Source organism: Oncorhynchus clarkii, chromosome 30 (genome assembly GCF_045791955.1).
Source record: "Oncorhynchus clarkii lewisi isolate Uvic-CL-2024 chromosome 30, UVic_Ocla_1.0, whole genome shotgun sequence".
Taxonomy (NCBI): Eukaryota; Metazoa; Chordata; class Actinopteri; order Salmoniformes; family Salmonidae; genus Oncorhynchus; species Oncorhynchus clarkii.
The window spans coordinates 37302350-37307822 of record NC_092176.1 but is presented as its reverse complement, the minus strand read 5'-3'; positions in this window follow the sequence as shown (position 1 = coordinate 37307822).

Here is a 5473-nt window from a genome sequence, read left to right as displayed (position 1 = left end):
TGTCTGGTCTCTTCTCTCCAGTCCTCTGTGTCTGGTCTCTTCTCTACAGTCCTCTGTGTCTGGTCTCTTCTCTCCAGTCCTCTGTGTCTGGTCTCTTCTCTCCAGTCCTCTGTGTCTGGTCTCTTCTCTCCAGTCCTCTGTGTCTGGTCTGGTCTCTTCTCTCCAGTCCTCTGTGGCTGGTCTCTTCTCTCCAGTCCTCTGTGTCTGGTCTCTTCTCTCCAGTCCTCTGTGTCTGTTCTGGTCTCTTCTCTCCAGTCCTCTGTGTCTGTTCTGGTCTCTTCTCTCCAGTCCTCTGTGTCTGGTCTCTTCTCTCCAGTCCTCTGTGTCTGGTCTCTTTCTCTCCAGTCCTGTGTCTGGTCTCTTCTCTCCAGTCCTCTGTGTCTGTTCTGGTCTCTTCTCTCCAGTCCTCTGTGTCTGGTCTCTTTCTCTCCAGTCCTCTGTGTCTGGTCTCTTTCTCTCCAGTCCTGTGTCTGGTCTCTTCTCTCCAGTCCTCTGTGTCTGGTCTCTTCTCTCCAGTCCTCTGTCTGGTCTCTTCTCTCCAGTCCTCTGTGTCTGGTCTCTTCTCTCCAGTCCTCTGTGTCTGGTCTCTTCTCTCCAGTCCTCTGTGTCTGGTCTCTTCTCTCCAGTCCTCTGTGTCTGGTCTCTTCTCTCCAGTCCTCTGTGTCTGGTCTCTTCTCTCCAGTCCTCTGTGTCTGGTCTCTTCTCTACAGTCCTCTGTGTCTGTGTCTGGTCTCTTCTCTCCAGTCCTCTGTGGCTGGTCTCTTCTCTCCAGTCCTCTGTGTCTGGTCTCTTCTCTACAGTCCTCTGTGTCTGTGTCTGGTCTCTTCTCTCCAGTCCTCTGTGGCTGGTCTCTTCTCTCCAGTCCTCTGTGTCTGGTCTCTTCTTAAAGCCTCTGATAAAATCCAAGTGGTAGATATCTCTGTTATTTGTGAGCTGCTTGTCCCGCTATGCTAAGGAGTGGTGTCTGTGAGTGTGTGTGTATGTGTGTGTGTCACGTGCGTCTCTGGTTCTGTGTCAAAAAGAGAGAATGAGTGAGAGTGTATGTGACTTTGCTTTGCGGTTGACCGAGTGAGAGAGAGAGAGCAAACACATAAACCCCTTAGGGAAATTCCTAGTCCTGCCTCCTCCTCCCCTCCTCTTCCACCAGGCCCCTCCTCCTCTCGCTCCATCAAACCCTCTCTCCCTTTCTTCTCTCTGATTTATAAAAAAATAACATTCTAACACCTTGAAGGAAGATAGAACATAACGTTCTAACACCTTGAAGGAACATAGAACATAACATTCTAACACCTTGAAGGAACATAGAAAATTGTTTCTATTTCACATTTCCCTCTCATACATACCCAGTCATCACCAGGGCTTGAGATGTCCTTTGTGAAGACATCTTGGAACATCTTACCGTGAGGTATGCGTTGGAAAATGAGGACGTGTCTTTCGTTAATTAATAACGTTTAAACCTCTGGGCGACGCAAGTACATCTTAGCCCTTTGTGTATTTTCCTTGATTTGTGTAAGGAATGTATTATCAGTAGTACTTATTGTAAGGATTGTAGTGTAATGAATGTATTATCAGTAGTACTTATTGTAAGGATTGTAGTGTAAGGAATGTATTATCAGTAGTACTCATTGTAAGGATTGTAATGTAATGAATGTATTATCAGTAGTACTTATTGTAAGGATTGTAGTGTAAGGAATGTATTATCAGTAGTACTTATTGTAAGGATTGTAGTGTAAGGAATGTATTATCAGTAGTACTTATTGTAAGGATTGTAGTGTAAGGAATGTATTATCAGTAGTACTTATTGTAAGGATTGTAATGTAAGGAATGTATTATCAGTAGTACTTATTGTAAGGATTGTAGTGTAATGAATGTATTATCAGTAGTACTTATTGTAAGGATTGTAGTGTAATGAATGTATTATCAGTAGTACTTATTGTAAGGATTGTAGTGTAAGGAATGTATTATCAGTAGTACTTATTGTAAGGATTGTAGTGTAAGGAATGTATTATCAGTAGTACTTATTGTAAGGATTGTAGTGTAATGAATGTATTATCAGTAGTACTTATTGTAAGGATTGTAGTGTAATGAATGTATTATCAGTAGTACTTATTGTAAGGATTGTAGTGTAAGGAATGTATTATCAGTAGTACTTATTGTAAGGATTGTAGTGTAATGAATGTATTATCAGTAGTACTTATTGTAAGGATTGTAGTGTAATGAATGTATTACCAGTAGTACTTATTGTAAGGATTGTAGTGTAATGAATGTATTATCAGTAGTACTTATTGTAAGGATTGTAGTGTAAGGAATGTATTATCAGTAGTACTTATTGTAAGGATTGTAGTGTAATGAATGTATTATCAGTAGTACATATTGTAAGGATTGTAGTGTAATGAATGTATTATCAGTAGTACTTATTGTAAGGATTGTAGTGTAATGAATGTATTACCAGTAGTACTTATTGTAAGGATTGTAGTGTAAGGAATGTATTACCAGTAGTACTTATTGTAAGGATTGTAGTGTAAGGAATGTATTACCAGTAGTACTTATTGTAAGGATTGTAGTGTAATGAATGTATTATTAGTAGTACTTATTGTAAGGATTGTAGTGTAATGAATGTATTATTAGTAGTACTTATTGTAAGGATTGTAGTGTAATGAATGTATTATCAGTAGTACTTATTGTAAGGATTGTAGTGTAATGAATGTATTATCAGTAGTACTTATTGTAAGGATTGTAGTGTAATGAATGTATTACCAGTAGTACTTATTGTAAGGATTGTAGTGTAATGAATGTATTACCAGTAGTACTTATTGTAAGGATTGTAGTGTAATGAATGTATTACCAGTAGTACTTATTGTAAGGATTGTAGTGTAATTAATGTATTATTAGTAGTACTTATTGTAAGGATTGTAGTGTAATGAATGTATTATTAGTAGTACTTATTGTAAGGATTGTAGTGTAATGAATGTATTATCAGTAGTACTTATTGTAAGGATTGTAGTGTAATGAATGTATTATCAGTAGTACTTATTGTAAGGATTGTAGTGTAATGAATGTATTACCAGTAGTACTTATTGTAAGGATTGTAGTGTAATGAATGTATTATCAGTAGTACTTATTGTAAGGATTGTAGTGTAAGGAATGTATTATCAGTAGTACTTATTGTAAGGATTGTAGTGTAAGGAATGTATTATCAGTAGTACTTATTGTAAGGATTGTAGTGTAATGAATGTATTATCAGTAGTACTTATTGTAAGGATTGTAGTGTAAGGAATGTATTATCAGTAGTACTTATTGTAAGGATTGTAATGTAAGGAATGTATTATCAGTAGTACTTATTGTAAGGATTGTAGTGTAATTAATGTATTATCAGTAGTACTTATTGTAAGGATTGTAGTGTAAGGAATGTATTATCAGTAGTACTTATTGTAAGGATTGTAGTGTAATGAATGTATTATCAGTAGTACTTATTGTAAGGATTGTAGTGTAAGGAATGTATTATCAGTAGTACTTATTGTAAGGATTGTAGTGTAAGGAATGTATTATCAGTAGTACTTATTGTAAGGATTGTAGTGTAAGGAATGTATTATCAGTAGTACTTATTGTAAGGATTGTAATGTAAGGAATGTATTATCAGTAGTACTTATTGTAAGGATTGTAGTGTAATTAATGTATTATCAGTAGTACTTATTGTAAGGATTGTAGTGTAAGGAATGTATTATCAGTAGTACTTATTGTAAGGATTGTAGTGTAATGAATGTATTATCAGTAGTACTTGTTGTAAGGATTGTAGTGTAAGGAATGTATTATCAGTAGTACTTATTGTAAGGATTGTAGTGTAATGAATGTATTATCAGTAGTACTTATTGTAAGGATTGTAATGTAAGGAATGTATTATCAGTAGTACTTATTGTAAGGATTGTAATGTAAGGAATGCATTATCAGTAGTACTTATTGTAAGGATTGTAGTGTAATGAATGTATTATCAGTAGTACTTATTGTAAGGATTGTAGTGTAAGGAATGTATTATCAGTAGTACTTATTGTAAGGATTGTAGTGTAAGGAATGTATTATCAGTAGTACTTATTGTAAGGATTGTAGTGTAATGAATGTATTATCAGTAGTACTTATTGTAAGGATTGTAGTGTAATGAATGTATTATCAGTAGTACTTATTGTAAGGATTGTAGTGTAAGGAATGTATTATCAGTAGTACTTATTGTAAGGATTGTAGTGTAATGAATGTATTATCAGTAGTACTTATTGTAAGGATTGTAGTGTAAGGAATGTATTATCAGTAGTACTTATTGTAAGGATTGTAGTGTAAGGAATGTATTATCAGTAGTACTTATTGTAAGGATTGTAGTGTAAGGAATGTATTATCAGTAGTACTTATTGTAAGGATTGTAGTGTAATGAATGTATTATCAGTAGTACTTATTGTAAGGATTGTAGTGTAAGGAATGTATTATCAGTAGGACTTATTGTAAGGATTGTAGTGTAAGGAATGTATTATCAGTAGTACTTATTGTAAGGATTGTAGTGTAAGGCATGTATTATCAGTAGTACTTATTGTAAGGATTGTAGTGTAAGGAATGCATTATCAGTAGTACTTATTGTAAGGATTGTAATGTAAGGAATGTATTATCAGTAGTACTTATTGTTAGGATTGTAGTGTAAGGAATGTATTATCAGTAGTACTTATTGTAAGGATTGTAGTGTAAGGAATGTATTATCAGTAGTACTTATTGTAAGGATTGTAGTGTAAGGAATGTATTATCAGTAGTACTTATTGTAAGGATTGTAGTGTAAGGAATGCATTTCAGTAGTACTTATTGTAAGGATTGTAATGTAAGGAATGTATTATCAGTAGTACTTATTGTAAGGATTGTAGTGTAAGGAATGTATTATCAGTAGTACTTATTGTAAGGATTGTAGTGTAAGGAATGTATTATCAGTAGTACTTATTGTAAGGATTGTAGTGTAAGGAATGTATTATCAGTAGTACTTATTGTAAGGATTGTAGTGTAAGGAATGTATTATCAGTAGTACTTATTGTAAGGATTGTAGTGTAAGGAATGTATTATCAGTAGTACTTATTGTAAGGATTGTAGTGTAATGAATGTATTATCAGTAGTACTTATTGTAAGGATTGTAGTGTAAGGAATGCATTACCAGTAGTACTTATTGTAAGGATTGTAGTGTAAGGAATGTATTATCAGTAGTACTTATTGTAAGGATTGTAGTGTAAGGAATGTATTATCAGTAGTACTTATTGTAAGGATTGTAGTGTAAGGAATGTATTATCAGTAGTACTTATTGTAAGGATTGTAATGTAAGGAATGTATTATCAGTAGTAATTATTGTAGAATAGATGAACGCAGAAAAAGCACAGAGTCCACCTCACATTACAATGAGACATCACCAATGTACTTTTTGAAATGCTCAAGTTTATACAGGCAACTGAGTGTA